The 22,900-nt window shown below is 42.0% G+C and overlaps 1 long non-coding RNA gene across 3 annotated transcripts in view; it reads left to right on the forward strand.

The window, feature by feature from the left end:
- The window catches only part of LOC115563577 (uncharacterized), a 112,075-nt gene that overhangs the window by 22,385 nt on the left and 66,790 nt on the right, over positions 1 to 22,900 (forward strand). The window contains exons 3-4 of one of the 3 annotated variants that reach the window (XR_016197254.1): positions 7,770 to 8,238; positions 18,076 to 18,134. This is a non-coding gene — a long non-coding RNA (uncharacterized LOC115563577). Of the gene's footprint in view, positions 1 to 7,769; positions 8,239 to 11,098; positions 11,308 to 17,357; positions 17,518 to 18,075; positions 18,135 to 22,900 lie in introns of those variants that run through there. The other 2 variants (XR_016197253.1, XR_016197256.1) reach the window with 2 other exon arrangements.

Consider the following 22,900-nt stretch of genomic DNA (forward strand, 5'->3'; position numbering starts at 1 on the left):
AAATGGAAACCTAATTTTCTAGGGTAATCCTTGGCAGCGAAAAGGCCAATGTGCGCGCCGTGCTGCGGGGATGCTGTGGGCTTGTTCTGCCCACCTGAAAGCATAAATTATGCAGATCCTGCATACGTGCTTAGATGTATTTTCCTCGAGCTGGAGCAACCATAAAGGTAACATACTCTATATCATCGTACGTTGCTGAATGCTCGAAAATAAACACATACACACACACACACACACACACACAGGCACATGCACACGTGCATATACATGTTATGTACGTATGTATATGATTGCTTGAGATACGTGTAACATGTAAAATGAATTCAAAAAGTTTACTCTGTCAAGGCATATATACACACGTACATATACATATATGTTGTGTGTATATACGTATATGTATATGTAGTTGTGAACGTATGATGTTATTTAGCTGGAGTAGAGCCAGGCAGAGGCAACTGCATAAAAAGTTTGTTGGCTCAAATTGCGAAATGGCCAGCGGAGCCAGATCCAAAGGCAGCTAGTCCTGCATGGCTCGCCTCGTTTATATGCGCATCAGCATCCGCCAGCAGCGTGTCCAGCACTTGGCTTATCCTTGATGAAACTAATCCCAACTTCGCTATTTTTATATGTGCGTACTTCTGTGCGCAGCACACAAAAACTTTTGGCCAATCTTTTTACGACTTCATTTGCCAGTTGGCATTTGGTGGTTGACAGAGCTGGAGATGGGAATGAGCGTGGAGGGAGGCAGGCAGGGAGGGAGGAGGAGCGGCGCGGATGTAATAAGTCACCGAGTCACACCACGCGACCACGTTCTTAAGGCTCCTCGCATCTCCTCACCTCCCCTCTTCTCACCATGAGTCCTCTGCGTATCCCTGCATTTGTCTCTCGCATATAACAAATTCAACAGATTTCAGCTTGCTTACATTTTTACTTTGCAGAAAACAGTAAAAACAAAGTTGAATATTCGAAAATAAACTTGTACTACATATCTCAAATTTTATAGAAATCGAGCACAGTTTTTGCTTACTTTTTTTCTGAATAGCGCTTAATGCAACTGAAAATGATTTCGTGCAGGCTCCACCTTAATTTATCTAAAACTTTTTATATGCGCTTAGCCAACTGGCGCCTTTTGCCACTTGCCTTCTGCCCAGCCCCTACTCGAACTGCTGCTCCTGCTTAGACAGCTTAGCTCAGCTCGGCTCCTGCTGCTGTTGCTGTTGCAATTTCGCGCTGGTTGCATTTCAAGTTTTTTTGAAGCTGCGACGAGGTCGGAAGCGAGGACGAGGACAAGAATGAAGGGGGTGAGGGTGCTGGCTGTCGTAAAAAATAAAGATCGCTGTCCGCGCTGCTGGAGCCAAACGAAATTTCGCTTCGTTTCGCGTTATTGGGCAAACCCATTCCGGGTGCCAAGAAACCATAGCGAAATATACAAGCGAAAACCAAAGGAAGCAACCCAAGGAGCTGCACTGCAAGAAATTGTGCTTTGGAGTGAGGGGAAATATGATATGGGTGATTCTAATGCGAGTTGCTCAGGCATATTATTTCTGTAAGGAAAATAAAGTATAAAGGAATTCAACGAGTGGAGTAACCAACTCCACTGTAATCCTCTGCCAAGGGACCCAGCGAACTTTCTAATTGCTGTTTAAGCTGTCTCTGGGCCGTGAGCTGGATGTCCGTCAGTTGGGAGTGGTCCGCACTCAAGGCCTTTTTAATTACTTTCTTTTATCGCATGTGCCGAAGAGGTATTCAATCGTTTGTTTCGGTGTATTTGCATGTGCGTGCCATTGCCAGGGCACTCGTATCGTAAACTTTCTTATGAGAGTTTCTAGTTGTGTAGTGCTGAGCGCCAAGAATCCTTTGAGCTGAATGCCAGCGCACGTTAAATCAGCAGAAAGTTCAAAACTATTTGAATTTGCAATAAAACAAACGCCAGCGCCACAAAAGCGGCAACCGTCCAAACTATTTCAGCCAACTGTGCCACATAAATCAGCTGATTCAGCCAAAGTGTCCAGCGTCAGCTCATAATTAAGGCTTAAAAACTCTACCTTTTCTTTTCCCCATCCTCCAGCACGTGCTGCATGCGTTCCATAAATTCAAATAGAAAATATAAAACGTACAAAAGTCGAAAATTTCAATTGGAAATGTCGAGAAAACGATTTCGTTTTCCAATTGAACCCTCAATGGGCTCTGCTGGCAGAGCTGCGGCCCGGCCCGGCTGTAGAGGCGACTGTCGTAAAATATACCTCGATGCTGTTATTGGCCGCGCATCGCGCAAACAACCTCTCCGCTGCACCCATCCCCCTCTGGCCCGACGTGTGCAGTAAATAAATTGAAACGAATTCAATTGGCAGCGGAATGTTTACAAGCGCTATGAGGAAACGAAGCCAAAGACAAACAAACGGAGAAGACAGGGAGTCCGGCACATGACAAACAACAAACAACAAGTAACAAATAACAAATAGCAAACAAATAACAAATAAACAAATTCAAAAGTCTCCGAGGCTCGTTCCTCAGCTGCGGCAACCTTCGACTTCACTTGGCAGACGTCGCGACGACTCGTCGACCGGCGAGGCCAGTCGCCAACTTCTCCCAGTTATCATTGGCGCCCCTCACTCACATCCACATCCATATCCACGTTCACGTCCGCATCCACGTCCACGTCCACGCTCTAGGCCTACAGCCAAGCCTACGTGCATTGATGGCTGTGCCATCGCAAATGTCATTGGCATAATAAGCTGTTTGTTTTAACGGCGCTCGTTTCTGGACGTACCCAAACACAAATAATGGCAGAGCCCAAGCCGATGCCCAGGCCAATGTGGATGCCGGCATGGTCGAGCGAGGCACAAGCAACATAACATGCCATTATAACCAACGACTTCATAAATTCGCTTTTCGTATTTATTTACAATAATTTATTTCAATAACAACGCCAGCCATTTTGCTCGTCCGGCTGCAGCCCCAGTCGAACGCTCCACTCCACTCCACTCCACTCCACACCACACACCACTTAGCTCCAGTTTCCCCTTGCTCAAGTATCGCGGCGCTATTCAGTTTCTCTCGTTTCCCCACTTCAAATGGCATTTCAAACATTTGTACAGTTTCTTTGTTCGCCCGGAGACTATCAATTTATGCGTTTCTATAATGGGAAAAATCGAGATTCGACTTTTCTTTCCAGTTGCGGAGCGACAAAGCCTAAAATACTTTCAGCCAATGAATTTGTATACCCTCTGCACATGGGAAGGCCTTAACAGGGTATTTTGTTTTTGTAACAGAGTGATGCAGGCGTGCCTGATGCATATGCATATATATTCCTGATCTAATTCAGGATGTGAAAAGTGGACAGACCGGATTTTCTCATTCGAGTATATGCCGATCACTTGATCATTTCTTTCCATAATCTATCTATCTTATTTAAAATACAAAATACTACAATATAATCCTGTAACGGATCGTTATTTGTCAAATATTTGTCAAGTTAGTGTGGCATGCGAGACTCGAAAATAATTGGAAAACTTCCTTCTCATGCCAGTCTTTCCGAGTTCATAGTAACAATTTGTATTTGGGGATGTATCCAGAAAGCCATTGCAAAAGTGCTACCTTCAGTTCTCAGTTCACAGTTCTAAGTTCTCCCGCACCTCAATCCTTTGAGTTTTGGCATGGGCATGCAATTTTTTTGACACGCGAAATAAAAATTCTTGGCGTACAGTCTGAGTGCTGCCCTCTGCTGCCTCTTCCCTTACATGCTTCACGCCGCCGTCCCTCGCATTCGTCAGTCATGCCAGTCATTTGCAGAATAGAATTCTTGATTAAATTGGGGTACATTTCGTGTTCCCCCTCCACGCGGCTTACGAGCCGCAATGCTGACTGCCAGCCAGCCCCTCATTCTCATTCTGGCTGGCGTGGCTGTCGCTCAGGTGGGCGGGCCCCGATTTCAGCATATAAAACAGAGCTGAGAGCCAGAAGAAGAGGAATGCTTGCTGCATATTCAAGCGGCTCCCTCCTTCCCCACTCCCTACGTACTCCAGTGCCAAAAATCCTCGTACCTGAGTTTCTTGAAACATGCGAAACTTATTTTGCAAGTTTTATGTTGACGAGCAGCAGCAGCAGCAGAAGCTTTTATTTTTTCTCTCGCACATTTTTCCTTCTTTTTCACAGTTTTCACATTTTGCTTTTTGGCTCAAATTACAAATGCACTGAGCGAACGCGGGGAGACTATTTTTTTTTTATTTAATAGATGTTGATATAATTTTCATTTTCTTTGTTTTAAATCATATGAAAATATATCTGAAAATATCTTGAAATCAGAATTATTTTGTGCAATTTTTTGTTGTAGTGCAGCGCATGTATAAAATCAACAGTAAGAAAACTTAGAAGGAGCCGAAGAGGAGCTCACGCCCTTGCCTCGGATCCGGGGCCACGTCGCATGGCAAGTTGTCATCGCTATTCAGCTGAATGGCGATGGGGTCAGGGCGTTGGCGTTGGCGTTAGCGCTGACAAGCTGAGCATAAAATTTCTAACCATCCTTGGAGCATGTAATGGGCGTGGCGAGAATGCTGCTTGTGCCAGAGCCAATGGATACGGCTAGCTTAACGAATTTCTGTTTGCCACATTAGAAGGGGCTTAAGTGGGAGCCTTGAGGCAGTCTTGTGGCGCGCCATTCCAGAGCCCGAGCGGCCAACGGCGTTGTATACATAATTCAGCGATGTCAGGTCGCAACTATAGATACATTTGCAGATACCGTTCAAAAGATAAACAAGCAAATAGGCTGTCACCTCTTTCAAAACAACAACAATAACAAGAGCAACAGAGATGACAACAACTGCTGCGATAATGCGTAGAGCCAAAGACAAGAATTGAGGCGATGGCATAAAAAAGGCACGAAAACATGCGGCCGACTAATGGGCTTGTTTTGTTGGTGTCGACTGGAAACTGAAAGTCTGAGAGTCTAAAAGTCGGCGCACTAAATACGCAGCGGGAATGGCCTCGAGCGAGAGAGGGACAGAGAGGAACAAGGCGAGGGAGAGAGAGGGACAGAGAGGAACAAGGCGAGGGAGAGAGAGAGAGAGGGAGAAACGGAAAGAAGCAGCCGCAGCGGCACAAAGACTATTTGTTCTGGTCTTTTATAGTTTTATTGTCGCAGCCGATGCATCCTTTCAGTATTTAGAGGTCGCTCCAGTTATGGATATGCGCATGAAATATTTAATTTGAATCCTACAATCGCTCGAAGGTCATTCGCCTGCACTACATTTTTATCAAACTGCTCTCGTTTTTCCGTGAAACACTTCGACATTATCCCTTTTTTTTTTAATTTGTGTTGCACAGCCAGAATAGATTATGAAACCTTGAGAAGAAATATGAAGCATAATTACTGTTGCCGTCTACAAATCTACGAAAACAAAATAGAAAATCTTTTCCATTCGCTAGTTTACAATGCAATCTGAGCTGCTCGATGCTGCTCTAAATGGATTGTCCTCGCCTGTGCCCTGTTCAGATAATCTACGCATATATTTATGCTGAACATGCTTGAACTTCGAACTCATCATCATAAAACATGGCACAGGGCGTCGCAACGCTGAAGCAGCGGCATTTGAGCCCAACTAAATTAGTGCAATTCAACACGAGCTAACCCCATCTACCATCTACCATCTACCATCTACCAATGCGGGCCACCGATAATACATAGCAATGAAGCAGAAAATCCCTAAAAAGCTCTAAGCCGTATCGCCTCAGCATCGCCTCCTAATGCCCCGAGAGGGGCGGGGGCGACTGTCACATTGATATGCGAGGTTGGGCTCAGATTAATGCCCAGGCAACTGAAATGCCAACGAAACGTACAACTAATTCCGTCGTTTGTCAGTTAAATAGCAAACACAGCCAACTGAGGCTGAGGTTGAGGTTGAGGCTGGGTCTGGGGCTGGGTGTGGGTCTGTGGCTGTGGCTGGAGGTGACCCCAGCAGAGCGTTCACACAGTGGGTGAGTCAGCTTGAAGCAAAGAATATATTGTGGAATACATATTTAATTTTATATTCTTAAAAAATATAAGTAATGATAATTGAAATTCTATACAAAAAATACTTTTAATATATATATATATATATCATTTTATGTAAAGTGACTTCAGATTACATTTATTACAAAATATATTTCCAATGTATGAATATAATTTATGATATATAACATTACTTATGGAATATGTTGATATTTTCATAAATTTATAGTGAAATAAATTTATACAACTTTCTTGGCAGCTATGATTGGATTCTTTTAGTTAAAAAAAAAAGACTAAATAAATAAGTTTTTATGTAATTCAAAGTGTTTTTATTTACTCATTAAATTAGTTCATTAAAGATAATCAAATACAAATATATAATTTGTGTATAGTACAAGTGGGGTCTTTTATGTGGTATATTAAATTTGAGTTTTAGTACAAAAATATCCGTAGTGTTCCATAGTGCAGAAGCTTCTTGGCTCAGGACACGTTTTCGCACTGCGCCAGGCGATAGAAGCTAAGATAAACGATTTCCAATAAAAATACAGCGCTGCCCGTACGCCGGAAATAGTATTTAAGTTTTAGCCGTAGCCTTAGCTTTAGCCTTAGCCTCGGTCTAAGCATTGCCATTGTTCGCCTTCCTGCAAATCTTGTGAATTTTTGGGCAGCGGCCATGTTATCTAGTTCAATTGCTGATGCTCCTGCGAGTCGTCGGCGGACGGTGATGATGGAGCTCGATGGGACATTAAATTGTATTAAAATGCGTAGTGCACACACACAAGCACCAACCCCCATCCAAGCCCTCGCCGGAGACTTGTTTTTAATGCTCCCAGGCGACAGGCAACGCTACCTTCGCAGCCAGCTAAAGCGTCGGCATTTATTTAGGCAGCTCCCTTCAGTAGGTGTTTCCAGAGCAAATGTTATTTTATTTATTTTTATTGGAAAATGTCAACAAGGCGTTGCTTGAATATGTTTCAGGCATTGGACCTGCCTCCGTCTTTGTACTCGCTTGGCGAATGGAAGTCCGACTCTAAGTTTTGCTAACAGAAATCAAAGCTCATGTTCATCAAGAAGACACTGGAGTACATTTCATATGCTTGATTTCAGATTGAAAATATTGAAGCTTCAGCATTGGACACGAAACATGATAAAATCTCAGTATTCATTTGATATTAAACATTGTGTAGAACAAACCAAATAAAACACTTTATAAACGAATGCTAAATTAATTGGCTGTAAATCTACTAGTATGTATCCAAGTCAATGTTGGGTATATCATAATCATCATATCATATCATCCGTACGAAACATTAATATTAAACAGATATAAAAAATAATTAGAGTTTGATATATTACTTAAATCGTATTAAAAAAGTATTAGATAAATATTAAATATATAATAGGTAGGGATCCAACAGATTAAAAATATGCGAAATAAATGATTTATTTAAAAAATACTTCGGTTTCTCATATTATTTAAATAATAATTAAAAACTTTTCAAGTCAATGATATTTAATCTAGATCATATATAATGATAATAATAATGAAAATTAAATATTATTTCAAAAGTTGAATTTAGTATATTATTTGATTATATACTATATTTTGGCTCATGTGGCATTGAACTCATCAATTTGTTTCTTCTTCATTAAGTGAATTTAATTATTTTTTGTATTCAAATGTTGTTAATTGCCAATTTTGTCAATTGTCGTTTGAATACGATATTAAATGCACTGTTTTACTTGTTCTAAAATGTTCCCATATTTACTCATGTTCCAGCTGAAGACTTCAAAATGCCGTCGGATAAAACCAATGGCGACGAGCCAAGAACCTGCTTAGAATGAGGGAGCAGACGGCCATGGAGCGCCGACGCAATCAAATGGAATGAAGAGAACGCGTTGTCATAGCAACGGCAGCGGCAGCGGCAGAGGCAGTGGCAGCCATCTTGCATGTGAGAGGGAATCGCCATGGAGCGGCCATGCTGGCATGCTGGCGAGCCACCGGCACTCACCTGCGGCGGCGGCTATTGTGAAGTTCTGTAACGTGACTGAAATATCGGTACCAGAAAAATGTTGTTTTTTCTTGTGCGGCGCTTTTGAGGCTCTGCCAGCCGCATTGCCGCAGCTGCGATATTCCCGGCCAGCGCCAAGCAAGTGCGCCTGCGTTGTGCCCGGACCGTGGCCTCGTCTGACATAGGACGGAATGGAGACGGAAACAGAGACGACGGTAAGTTTTCGACGTTTTCGAGGTAAGTACAGGAACGAAATGGAACAGTTTGCCGTACACGAATGCTGCGCTGTCATTTGCTGGGGTTGAACTGATCCGAGTGATGGGCATGCACATAAGAGCGAAGGAGATATCTGTATTGCGTCCTGCTCAGAGGGTTACAATCGAATACATGAACCATTTTGATGTTGTCTTTGCTAAGTGCAAAGTTGGCTGGATAAATGCCAACAGGATTCACTATATCCAATTGGAGCTATTCCTTTTGAATACGCAAACGAGAATTGAATAAGTTTTAGTTTTCGTATTTATAGTTAAAAAGCAAATACATAATAAATTTGTTTCAATTTTTCAGATGTTTGATATTCAAAAACATTGTTGAATATTTTGATATGAAACACAGTTTGCGCTCGCTTACCAATACAGCTACAGCTATTAATGCGCCTGTGTTAGTGTCAGCGCTCTTCGCTCTCTCTCAGCTGCGCTTGTGTGCGTGTGCGCTCTTTGCGCAATCCGCTCTTAAGACCGGTCGCGTGCATTAGTATTGGTGCAGCGCTCTTCATCGGCCCTGTTGCTCTCTTAAAAGTGCTCTCTTCACGTGCTGCACCTGTTCAAGCTTTTGTGGCTCTCTTGAACGTCGTATTGTTTTGGTCTGTGCCGGCGCTCTTTGCTCCGCTCTCTTTTGAGACTGCTGGCGCTGTTTGCCTACTGGACGCCGTTGCTTGGTCTGCCACTGCACAAACCCACCCCCGCGTGGAACAGTTAGCCAATGCAACTCGTATTCCGATGGAATGGCGCGGCGCAGCTTGAAATCTTGTTAGAATTTATGAGAATCTCAAAGTCCTGCGCAAGTTTCTGCGCTTTGGGTAGATGCAATTTCTTTTTTTACGATTTGCCCGCATTCATAGCATTCTTTTCGGTTCGGTTCGCTTTCACAACTTTTCGCCTCCGTCTCCGTGTCCGTCTAACGCATCCTGTATAGGGATTTTGTTGCGCAGGAAAATATAATGCGCTCTTCCCCATTTGGCAACAATCTTGGCTGTCGATGCAATTTAGCAATGCAACTCGCTGCTGTGTGGGTGATTGGCTGTGTATCCTAATAACAATACTCCACCGCCCCTTCTGACTGCTGACTGCTGGCCACTGTGAATTCTGATAAGAATGATTGCGGCAATTGCAGTAAGGATAGCGTCAGCAAGGAGAATTCATCAGAAGCGAACAATGCCACTCTCATTCTTTATTCTCCATTCCATCGTCCCATCCTTGCAGCAGCAAATGCTAACTAGATTCAATCTGCATGATGGTTTGAGTCTCGACTAATACCCAATCGAAAATTGGAATATCAAAAACACATGCAACAAAAATTATTAATCATCTGAAACATTCTACTCTTGACCCTGTAGTATATCGATAATCGATTTCACATAGGTCCATGTAATCGATGAGGGACGGGTAGAGAAAAACGACACTAATAATTCATGATAAGGCGAGGTAATTGAACGTTTCGTCACGGCCTAGCCAAACTCAATTTGAATAGTCAAGTCAATTCGCCCATTATATATTTCTATCTATGAGTCAACGAATAACTATTCCAGCCACATAAAATAGTCTGAATAATTTATAATAATGAAAAGCATTTCCAGAAATACAAATATACCTGTATGGAAATCATACTGAAGCATATTTCGCTTACCTGCCAGGGATAAACATCTGAAGTGCGTGCGAAATGCGATCAATGAAGAGAATGAGAGAGCTTAAAGCCGAAATCAAATTGTAAATTGACAAGCAACACAAATAATATTGTGGGCAAAGACATAAATCTGAGCAGCGTTAAGCTACCGTAAGCCCCCCTTGAGCAGGGCGGGCCACGCACTGTTCTCTGTTCTCGACTGTTGCGAACGGACGTCATAATCGTTTCAGTGACAATGCATAAAATTTCAGTTTTACGATTTAACTGGGCTATAAAGGAGCCAATTAGTGTCAGTGGAGAAGACGAAAACCGAAGACGAGCGTGGAGAGCGGAGCGCGGCTGCCCAATGGCAATGCATTCTGATTGGTACAAGCTAAGCAGTGCGGGTGGAGAAACGGGACTTATGTACATTAATACTCAGGTTGTCGATTCAACTCTTGTCTAGGGGTGAGAGGCAGTCGCAAGTGCGAGGTGCATTTAATTGCTTTATGATCATTTTGACAGCCCATCCAAATTATTCAGGCTCACTCCCACTCCCACTCCCCCTTCCACTCCCGATTCCAATTCCAATTCCAGTAGCTTCATTTTGTTTTTTTTTTTTGATAGATGCATGGAGATGGCCCGCTTACAGGTGCTGCCTAATGTACGACACGCAAGCAATCCCAATCACAGTTCCTCTGCTCGATGTGGAGAACAGCAACGAGTCATAAACTGCTGACAAGTTCGTAATTTTTTATTTTTTTATGGCAAAGAGTCGCTGCGAGGCGGCGTCGTGGCTTGCGGGCTCCGCGTTGCAGGTGTGTGCAGGTGAGCTCGCAAGCGAGCAAATATGCCCCTCTTCAATATGGCTGCGTTCTTGAATAATTTTATTGCTATGAGGCACAATGTCAAGTGCTGGAACGACTTGTGAGTTATGTCCGGCAGTGCACAGTGGGTGAAAAGGGATTGAGGGGCTATCAAAAATTTGATGGACAATCGACGACTGTCTATGGAATAAATCTTAATAAAACATTGCCAGAGGAACTTATCTGTATCGCACTTTTGCTATCTAGGGGCAGTGCGAATCAATCAGCCTACGCAAGTTAGTTTCTCCCTGGAAACGAGACGAATCGCAATTTGCAGGCTGCACTTGGGCTCGATTCGAATTGCACTCGCAATCGCAATCGATTGGCGACATGGGCTCCACTAATTGCCAAGGCAAAGTCGGATGAATTGTTTGTTTGCGACCGTATTCGGGTCTGGCGTGTGCGGCAGTGTGTGCTGGGCCCTTGAGCAACTCTGACTTCAACTACGACTTGGACTGTGCAGCCGAGTCGAATATAAATAAACAGACCTGAAGGAGCGAGCTGACTGGAGGCGCAGCTGTTGGCCACGCCTAAAGACGTGCAGGTCGCGCCAGGTGAAGTGAGTAAACAGAAATGAAGAATGTCCGCTGATTGATATTATCCGGTGCCACACACACACACACATGCACACAGACAGAATTGTAATCGAAAATGGATTTCCATTTAGTGTTTCCGCTGCAGCCATATTTCATTCGAGCTGTCAGCATGAGCTGCAGCCATTTAGTACGTGCGGTAGACGTTGTCTCTATCAGAATTCCGCCGTAATGCACAAGGCCATGTCCAAATTTAGCCATGCTCATTTTGCCATTGCCTTCAACGCGATGCGTTTAGAAATTGATTAAGATTCAGTTGTGCTCTGCATTCTGCTGCATTTTCCCTCGAATCTCTTCTCGTAGCTTTCTACTGAAAAGAACAAATGCCAAAAATATTTCATTTACTTAAAAGCTTTGAAATTTCCCTGAGTTTTTTTTCGGTATGTTTTTTCCTTGGTTCTTGTTTTACTTGTTTGCTATGATAAAATTAAAAATATTGAAGAAAGAAAAGAGAAAAAGATAAAAAAGGAGCCAACAAGAAGAGGAAAGAGGAAAACTTAAAATATATTTGATGCGACCCGCCGCAGATACACACACACAAACACAAACGCACATGCATATATGTATGTTAAGTGAATCGGGATTGTGTGTGAGAGTGCGTGTCATGTGTGTGTACATATATTTGTGTATAACTGTGTGTGTATTTGAGAAATGTCGAAAAGCGATTTACGCCAGCTTCCATTTCGGCTGCTGGCCCATTGTGAATACCCTGTAAGAATATTGGGAACCTCTTGATATATATTTATGGAAATATTTATGTAGCCAACATAATAATAATGGTACACAAGAATTAAATAAGTGCTGTCCAAAAACTTTTCCCCAAATTAAGTTTCTGGCAAGGCAAAGGAATCCTTCTCCTCTGCAGGGTAAGCACAGGGTCGGTTTACTATGCTCAACTGCTGCTGCTGCTTCTGCTGCTGCTGCTGCTCTTGTTATTTTTCCATTTCTATTTCGATTTTATTTTCGTTTTTTCTTTGGGTTTCCATTCCGTTCATTGCCAGCGTAAACAACAACAAGAGCAACGAAAGCAAACTATCATTACCATTCCATTATCATCATGGGCATGCTCCATTGTTGTTGATATTGTTGTCCGTTGTTTCGGTTGCCAATTTCTGTTGTTGTTTCCATTTTGGCCGACCCATGCCGACACCCCGCCCAGCTATATCAATCCTATTGTTCAAGTATGAGACACGAACACGCGCTTATGTATCTACACCTTGAAGATTACTATATATACTATATATATGTGTATACTTATATATACACTTGAACTTCTCAGTCATTCTTAGCTCGTACTTGACTTGCTCGCATTTTCGTTTCGCATCATAATTTTTGCGTGCAGCGACAACAAAAGCAACAACGCCGAAAATCACGTTCCAAGGAATTCACTTGGGACAAAGCAAAAAATAAATAATAATGTTGAATTCCGAGAGTCGCAGCAGACTCCTAGCCAGTCCCAATCGCTTCGACTTCAACTTCACATCTACCAGTTGCCAGTCTTGCCCCATCTGACCCCCCTCCCTCCACTCTGGAACTCCCACACAGTTGATTCCATGTTTGGGCCGGGACCACATTTCCGAAATGTACTGTAAACAAAGCACGCGCCAATTTGGAAAGGGCAGACGAGGGCAATGAATGGAGAATCTGCTACGGAGAACAGACTCACTAAATCCAATCTCAAATTCAAGATGAATGCTTTGAACTTATTTAATGTACCTGCACAGAATTATTCGTCGTCTTATCTAAATAAGTAGGCCTCTTTTGCTATTCTAAACATCGTTTATATAGATTAAAGAATATAATTTGCTACAGGCAAATTTGTAAGCTGCAAACTCTTAGTGACTCTCAGTGAAAATCAACAACTCAACTTGATCTACCGAATTGTATGATCATAATTAATCATGTGATTCATTCTATTCCATTCGTTTCTAAAAATTATTTAAATTTAAAGCCACTGATTCGAGCTGGATCCAGCCGCTTTATTAAATAACCACAAAGTTAACGAGTATCCTAATGGCCCATGTGCTAAGCCACTGCTGCTGCTGCTGGTGCTGCCGCTGCCGCTGCTTATCTGCAGTGGAATGAGCAGTGCATTAAAGCAAGTGAGGCAGCAACAGCGTTGCATGCATTACTATCGTCGTCTCGCTCCCTCGCCCACTGGCTACGAATTGCCATAACGGGGCCGCATATGGATTTATTCCTGTATCGGTAGCCAACGTGACAGCACGTACATGCACACACACATGCACATGAGCACACACATACAGCAGCACTTGCACACAGTACGAGTTTCGTTCATTTGCCATGCAGATGCATCGCAGGCCACTTCAGTATATCGCTCCAATATGGTGGACATTTCGTTCAACTACTCTTTAACCTTTACTGCTACACACACATCCACCAAAATGCGTGTTTATGTGTGTGTGTGTGTGTGTGTGTGTGGCACAACCTTTTGAAAGCTCGGCCATGCGCAATGCAAGTTGAATAACGCTGTGTGACGATACGCACCCTTTGCGAAACGATTGCAGTCCTACTCAATAAATATGAAATTATCATAAACGAATTTTTTTTTTATTAAAATTATTATTTATTTTTGAATTCTATTTGCTTTTCTGTCTAGTTGCACTGGAAATTACAAATTGTTGAGAGAAATAAGAAATTAATATGTTAGAAATACTTTTAAATTTGTGTATATATAATGTTATATAATACTTTAGATATCATTTATCATTATTTATTTGCTTATTAATATGCTGACTTTGGATTCACCTCACTCCTGGAGAGCTTTGATAAAAAAATATGTTTATTTTCCATTTGCAAATTTAATTAGAAGAAGGCATCGAGAATATTTTTTAATTTCTGCTAGTTCTTTAATTTCTCGAAGAAAATCTCATAGTGCAGCCCAGGTGCATCAGGTGCACAAAGATCGGTATAAGCGATGCACCGTGGAGCCCTTACTTATTTATCGCTACAAAAATCAGGAATTTTCATGAACGTATAGATCTTGACTTTGTAAACAAGTACGAGAACTAAAATACAACCCAAAAAATAATAAATGCATAGTCAAGTTATGTGTTTGTCTTGAAGCATACATAGATCTGCCGAGCTGAGGGTACATCCTTCTCATATTCTGCAAATTATTCGTTTAGTAAACACACAGTTTGTATTTATATCCTTACCCAACAAGTAGCGAAGAAATATACATATGTATGTATGTTATATGCATGCCATGACTATCGATTCGACTATATACACATCCTATAAATAAAATAAAGTCATTACTCAGAGACGCTTCTTATGGCCACACACTTCGAATAAAATATATACTTAAGGAGATTAAGTTACAGGCCTCAGTATATATGCGGATATGCGGTATGTGAGCAGGCGACGGGTGTGGCTATACGAGTTGAATACATATTTTAATTTGAAACAGAAAACCCGTTCCTTCTGGGCCGGCCATTTAATCGGATTTGCAAAAGTTGCAATTTATGCATTTAAGTATTGCAGGGGCCATCAGCGTCCAGCAGTGAGCCGTTTGGCATTAAGTATTTTCATTTTGCTTCTTTAATATTTAGCGATCTTATTGTGAAAATATTGAAGATTTCCTGCAATGGCATCGGCAACGCCATCAGCATCAGCATCAGCATCGACTTCTTGGGTTCGTTGATCCAGCCGAGGGCGTCGCAATGTAAGAGTCCCAGCTAGTCATGGAGCGAAATAACTAAATAACATGCATGGCTTAAGAGCTCTTAGGCGATTGGGCAATAAAACTCATTTCGCAGATAGACTGCAGTCAATTGTCATAACAAAGCGCCTCGCTGAAACACTGGGAGACAGCAGCAGCTGTCGATGGCAAATATTTGCGCTGTCCGACAGCATGTGGCCCATGGGTGCATGGTCCATATTCGGAGCCGCAGTTAGAGCAGCGGACAGACAGACACACAGACACACAGACAGGCAGCCAGAAGCAGGCGGAACGCAGGTCACAGTTTGAACCCGTTCGTTCACTGAAAACCAATTGAGACGAGCCACAGCGAACGGAAAAACTGAAGCCAGAAAATTGCAGTTTTTATGGTTGTCATAAACAGCGGCATCGCGCGGTTGAGACTTTCACTTTTCTATCAGGAGAACAAAAGCAGCAATGAAGCCGACGCTGATGTCGATGTCGACGTCGGTGTCGTGGTTCCTGGAACGTTGGACATGCTTCATTTTTTGTAGAAAAATTCTCGGTTTTCCTCTTTTGGATAATTGTATTTGGAGCGTCGCAGACACGCAGAACCCTTTCCCAGCTGAGCACGACGGCGAAGTTCTACTTCCACAGCGGGTGCCGAAAAAAAAAACAACCTTAGGCAGAGGCGAAGAATGAGTACCAATTGTACGTATCGATACCTTCCTCTCTGATCCTGAGCCTGATCAGCTGTACGCATATGCTTACATATATGTACACATATGAGATTAATTATCGTGGGAAGAGAAAGAACGGCGCAGTAATTGAATCTCGTAGTTTATTGGCATCTCCCAATACTTCTTCGGCTCATCACTCGTCGGAATTCCAAATACTATCCGCAGTCGTGACCCCCATTTCGATAGCAACGTTCATAAATATGTCTGAACAAGAGTGAATTCAACAAATCAACGCCGAAGAAGGCAGCGATTCGGAAACTTTTTCTCTGGCTGCTAATCTTCTGAAAACGGAAAATATTAATGAGAAAAAGTTTGGCGGCCTGGGGCGATGCCGTTTGAAGAGCTTTTATGGTGTTCCCATCGGTCTCGAGCTCGATACGAAAATGGCCCCGTCTCATTATGAAAATGTAACCAATTCGGAGGCCAGATACTGACGTGAAGCAAAGCAATATATATAGATGAAGCAGGAGCACCAGAAGGAGGTTCTGTAATTTTTGCAATTGCTGGAGTAATATGGGATAAGTGCTGCTTGTAGATGGACTTGATGAGAATTTATGCACACGAGCATAGTCCATTGGGGATACTCTGCAGTTGACTAATAAGCAGACTAGTGCCGACAACACAACTGAAAAGCCTGTCTAAAATATGCAGACGCGTATGTGAAAAAAATGATGACGTCGTTGGACGCCACTGGAGTGGAGTGGGTGGCATGTAGACGAATGCTGGGGGAAGCCCGGGCTGGTCAATGGGTGAATTTACTGAATTTACGGGCGTGCTGGCTAAGCGAGCGAGTGGTAAACAAGCAAATAGACAAACAAGCAGGGATAACGGCGAGGGCTACTGCGAGGGCAGAGCAAATTCGGGAACGGGTGAACGGCTGAAGAGCTGAAAGAGTCGGAGAGGAGGGCATTCCACACGACCTATAAAAGTAACACAAGCATGTTGAGAGTATCATTTGGCGGGGGTGTGATAAGTGTGGCTATCGCAGCGCGCTGCGTCGCGGAGACGTAATCCAATAACCGTGGAGTAATGGAGCGCACATCAGGGCGAGTACAGGGACATGAGTACATGTGCGCAAAACTGGGCCCAATGGGATATGAATGCATCAGCGAGGACGCACTCGGCCCTGCCCTGCCCTGCCCTGATGCTGCTCCATGTTGGTCCACATCCATGTAAAAACTTTTCCTTGTATCTCTCCGGCCTCTAACCCATCCGCAGACCAACTATAAATTTATTGCACTCCATGTATTTTTTGCCTGCTTTCGCACACAAGACGGCGCCTGCTTCCGAAACATTGAAATAAAATGATAAGCGTGAAATAATAATGAGGAGCGTGTTGTGGCATAAATCTGCTTGGGTCTCGCCCATGCGCGTCAAATATACAAACATTTAAATTCAATGATGATTCTGAGGTTATGCATATCCTTGCAAAGGGTATGCACGAATACAAAGTTATCCTTTCACATATTCTACTCTATATACGCTTTTTGTTATATGTGTGTGTTTGTTTACCTTATTTCATATGATCTTTATATACTGATGTATAGCTCAAATCTTCTTATTCCAAACCCATCCCATGTACGATTTTTTCTTTTAGGAGAGTTCCTGCAGTGAGAGTGTACGCCATTTCTGTCAGTGAATGTGAATGGACGGAATAACTATTCTTCGTCGTCTCCTATATACACATGGAAACAACAATTTGAGTCCCTTGTGTAACAGCCTGTTATGGAAATATTTCACACTCACAATTCAATGAGATGCTCATGCGTAAGGTAATGATGTGAAAGACCCGTCCTCGTAAATTTCTGTGCTCCGCAATGCTGTGTATTATGTATTCACATGCAGCTGAAATTTAAGCTCAAGTCGTCATGTCTGATGTGAAAAAGCATATATATACATATATTTATATATATATATATATATATATATATATATATAACAAAGCCGCAGAGTATTTTTATCAATATTATTTTCTTATATTGTAATATTTTGCTTAGACTTTTGGACTCATTGACCTCGACCACAATTTAACGATTGCTTTATTAACCTCTTCTTCCGAATATCATCATTATGTTTTCAATGATGTTTTTTTCACTCATATCTTCAAAATATAGCTGCCCAAAATAACTCAAATTTCAAACTGTAAAAAGCAGAAAAACTAATCAACTTATATTCTATGAATTAAGGATTCCTTATCAGATTATATGATAATAATATTCTCTTGGGAATTTATTGATTGGCATTTCGATTGGAATAATATAAAATTAAAACGCAAAAGCGTTTAAGCTTGCTTAAACATTTTAATTAACTATAACTCCATGGTATTTCAGTTGGATATTCGTGCGCGGCCCTCCTAAGGAGCGAAAATGTGCGACGACAGCTGCTACGGGTGAGTCTATGCCCCATTTGACTATATATACAGTAGACATATGAAATGAAGGTAGTCATAAATGGGAGCAAACGAACTTTCGATTTAAAATGGGGCACAGGTGCAACTAGCACGAGATACGAGACCAGAGGCGGGCGGACTACATCCCTTAGTGCGCACAACTTGCTTAAGATGTTTCCCATTTTATTTGCCAACATGATTTTTGCTAAATTACAATCCTCGAGGCGGAGGCAATGCGTGTGTGCGGCATATGAAATAGTTGGGCCAAAGCTGTTGTACCTTTTGCCATTTATTTTTGGGCAAATGCCGTCTCGATATGAAAAAAGGCAAAATTTGATCAAATAAATGGCGAAATTTCCATATCCCGGCGATAAGCCCAGAAACGTGTTTTCATATGTAGCCTGGCTGAAAGATTTTCATCAATTGGGTACACCTATCCACTGCGAATCTCCTCCCATCAAGCAGCGGCCACGTCTCGACTTGTGCGAAACTCTAGTTCGGGGTGGCTGCTCTGCGAGCGTTGCGCAAGCTGTTGTCCTGCCGATGCCATTAGAAAGGGCCGGGGCGGTGCAGGGAGGAGTGGGGTTACGATGGCGGCAGGTACAACCCCCATCGTTTAGCTAAGTAAATGGGTTGGCTGCAGACGTGACTTGCAGCGCCTCTGACTCGAAATTGCCGGGCCAGGTTCCTGCTTCGTTCGCCAGGTACGAATTGGAGCAATCTAGCCGAACAATGGCCTCCACTCAACCCAAAGCGAACAAATGAGCCAAACCGGAATCTATTCTCATTCAATTTCTTTTATTTTTTAAATCAAACTAAATGGTGTGGGAATCCTGATTGATGGTATATGTATATACATATATGTATGTATGTACTCTCGTAAAAATATTTATTATATACATGCATGTGTTTATTGTATTACTATAAATATGCGTACATATATATACCACGTATATTTTAAATAGTTATCTGAGTCATAATTATACATGCAAGTACATAAAATAAAGATGTACAATGCGAGCATATTCTTATGTCATAGTGAAACACATACACATATCTATATAAAGTAGATAAGACATCGCCATTTTGCCATTTTGTGCCATTGTACCTTTTCATTTCATTAAGTCAGTGACAAGCTCAAGCTGGGGCAACTAATGAGCAATATGTGTAACTCGACATGGTTACGAAATATCAACGGATGATCCGTTTATCGTATTGCCAATGCTATTGGCGCTCCATCGTACTCCAGCCCCCCACTGGAAGGCTGTGTATTCGTTTTCTGAATCGATGCCCGTAGACAACCCCAGAAATTTAATAAACACGCAAGTGCACGGAAGTAAATTATCCCGACAGTCAATTATGTAAGCTGCTCTCAACTAGGCAGGAAGGCAGTAAGGCAGTAAGGCGTCAGGCGGGCAGGGGGATAGGCGGACGGAGGGGCAGGAAGTCAGTTAGCTAGTGCTGTGGCAGGTATGTGGTTGACGTCTTTAGAAACCACATAAATAAATACCTCGTTTATTTGCTTGCCTGGGCTTGCGTGCGGTTTGAACTTGCGCGTTCTTTCCGCTCGTTGTTTCATTAAGCTCTTTACACACCCGCTTCAATTGGTCGCTTAATTTGTGGTCGCAATTTGCCAGTGCTTTTGCTTTTAATTAAAACACTCTTCCGCCGTCTTTCTTTGCGGATAATACTTAAATTGTATGCCTCTTTGCTTGTCTAACTAACAAATGACACTGCTTTCTGCTATGGCCCAACTTTACATTACTAGAGCCTAAAGCAATTATGCACTCCCACCTCTGTATCGAAATGACTAACATTGTCTCTAATCTTCTCTCTTTTATTATGAATTTATTGTGATTTCTTGCCTCATATCGCCGAACCCTATGATTCAATTATTTTCCCAAATATTTCTAATTCCACATCAAAGGCATTTAAATTTAATCAAATCAATTTTTGTTTTCTTGTTTATATGAAAAGCACAAAATGCTGATGAAATTTGGATCAACAGCAAAGAATACGTACATATATTTAGAAATATATTTAAATATATATATTCATATATACATATGTATGAACACATGTTTCTGTGTCTCTGGTAGCTGGCGAAACGACTTGGCAGAGCTGTCATGTGCAGGAGGAGGTGTGCTTTAGCTTTTCATGTCGATGATCTCTTGAATAAATAATGAAATTTCGTCTGCAGTGGATATAGCTCTAAGTGTGTGCCCAGTTTATATACATATATACATATATATATATATATATATATATATATATATATATGTATATATTTTTCTAGTAGCCCTACGTTACTCAGCTATCACGCACTATATTTAATTACATTCTAGTCAGTAGTTAGTAAATGCTAAATGGAAAATCAGCTTGAGAGCATTCAATTTTTAAATGTAACTAATTGCTTCGCGTATCTCTTACTCTGCTCATCAGTCAAGGTTTTTAATCAACATCTCGAATTGCGAATTGGCTTGAAATTAATTAAATTTTACTAATTTCGCTGCTAAATTTGCATGAGTAGTTGAAGTTGAAGAAACCCCTGGAGGCCGATTGGATGCCTAATTAGATTAGAAGGCCAACGAATTTCATCTGGGGCTGGCAGGAAGCACCTTAACTCCAGACTCGAATGAGCTCTGGCTTATTAAGCAGCAGAAGGTATTCGCCATTCGCGCCTGTTCTCGACCCTTTCGGCGCTCTCGGCTTGTTTGCTCTGCTTCGAATGGGCGAGCTGTGGATTTTTAGAAGCCCAGTCGTAAAAATGAAATATTAATTGGCCCCAGACATGGGTCGAATAAAGAATTTCCAGCTGTTCCGCCTTAAAGCTCCCACCCATTTCATTTAGAGTCCTCCGAAATTACAACAATCACAACAGCAGTAGACCAATAGAGCACTGCACCATGCACAGTGGTCAGAACTGCGAATCTCTCTGCGGCAGCCATGGATCGCGAGCAGCTACAGCAACTGACTGCAATTGAAGCGATACCAACCACTGTCCTCCGCCGCGGCCTCTCTGCATACATGTAACACTCTGTGCATCCTTTTCGCTCTCGCCGTGGGTGCGAGCGAGAGAACACAACTCTCGCTCGCGGCGGCCATTGATATGGCATAGGCGGCGGGCCTAGCCGTGTGCACAGACGCACCCCCATTTCAATAGAAAATAACGGCTCATATTAGAGCAGAGCACAACTTGGCCAAATCAGTGGCAGACAAACAGAGAGAGGGACGGACAGACGGACAGATGGACAGAGAGACATTCGGACAGTGATGAATTCTTGTTACTGTACCATATTCTTTTGATGATGTTGTGGAATTTAATTTGTATTCTAGGTCGAGAATGCTGCGGCCGCATAACAACAAAATAAAACTTTGTTTGGATTTGCTTTCGGGTGTGCGTATGTGTGGGTGTATGTGTGAGTCTCTGTGTGACTAAACGTGGGGTAGACTCCAGCAAGACTCCAGCAAGCAACATTTTTAATGCACCCAAAAAAAGATACGAAAGATAAAAACAAACAAACAAAAAATGTATTTTTGGATGAGCAAAAATGAAAATTGAAACAATTTGTTACATCCACTACAATATATTGCCTGTCAACCGAAAGAACTAAAAGCAAAGTCCCGCACAATTCATGGATTATGCTTATCCAGATCAAGACAAACCCGTAGAGTTGACAGCTAAAAGTGAATGACGGACCGTGTTAAGGGGCCAATTAAGTTACAGCAACTGCAAAGAGGGAACCCACGAAGGGAGGCTGGGAGGGACGAATGTCAAAGGGCGCTGCGTGCATTGAACCCGCATTCGAATAGGAACTGACGGCGAATCCTGAGGTGACGTGCATTCTGTTGGCATAGGAATTGGCATTTGTGGAAGCAGCCAGATTGATGTTTCTTATGCCCGAAATTTCGTGGCTCGTTAGGGCAGCGTCATATTTTTCTTTTTTTAATGTGCATAATGAATATTTCTAGTTGGGGGACTTGAAGAGGATACTTCTGCACATACTAGTGTGCTCTGCCCAGACCCTGGTGATCTCCTGGCGCTCGTCCTGACGTAACTGAAAATTGCTTGGCTTAGGGAACGGCACGAACATTGGGGAGCAATCGTGTGTTTTATCATTGGGGGATTTATGTCATATGATGGCAGATTGCCAAGCTGCAACTACAGCTACAACTACTACAGTTGGGGCAGATACAGATGTAGCTAGGACATCCAGAATGTTTCTTGGTGTATACGGACTAGCTGGGAGCTGGGAGCTGGCTGGCTGCTGTTTTTTATTTGTTTTATTTTCTCTCATTTTCTTGTATGGTGTTTTTTTACAATTCGTTGTCGAGTATAACGGATAGAAAAAGTTGAGCGAGTCATAAAGAACGTTGCACAGTGGATCTCAAGTGATGAAACGTTTCTCAATGCTAGATATAGTTTTGCTGTATTTATATAAAAACTTTTAAAATTGATCAAATTGTTTCCTTTGAATGATTGAAATGTTGGGGGAACAACTATTTTAAACTATATTAAGTTGATAAAACTTCTGTATCGAATGCTTATGTTACAATTTATAACTTATTAATGTTGACATAAATTTTGTAGTTCCCTAGTTTAGGTAGATGGATATACAATATATATATATATATAGAGATAGAATAGACATAAATATATAGAGAGAGAGATATAGGAGAGAGAGGGGGAGAGATATCATATACTATGTATTATAATAGTATATATAGATATAGATATATATATATATATATGTATATTTATATAT

The sequence above is a fragment of the Drosophila navojoa genome, chromosome 2 (genome assembly GCF_054131105.1).
Source record: "Drosophila navojoa isolate 15081-1374.11 chromosome 2, UAZ_NAV_1.0, whole genome shotgun sequence".
NCBI lineage: Eukaryota > Metazoa > Arthropoda > Insecta > Diptera > Drosophilidae > Drosophila > Drosophila navojoa.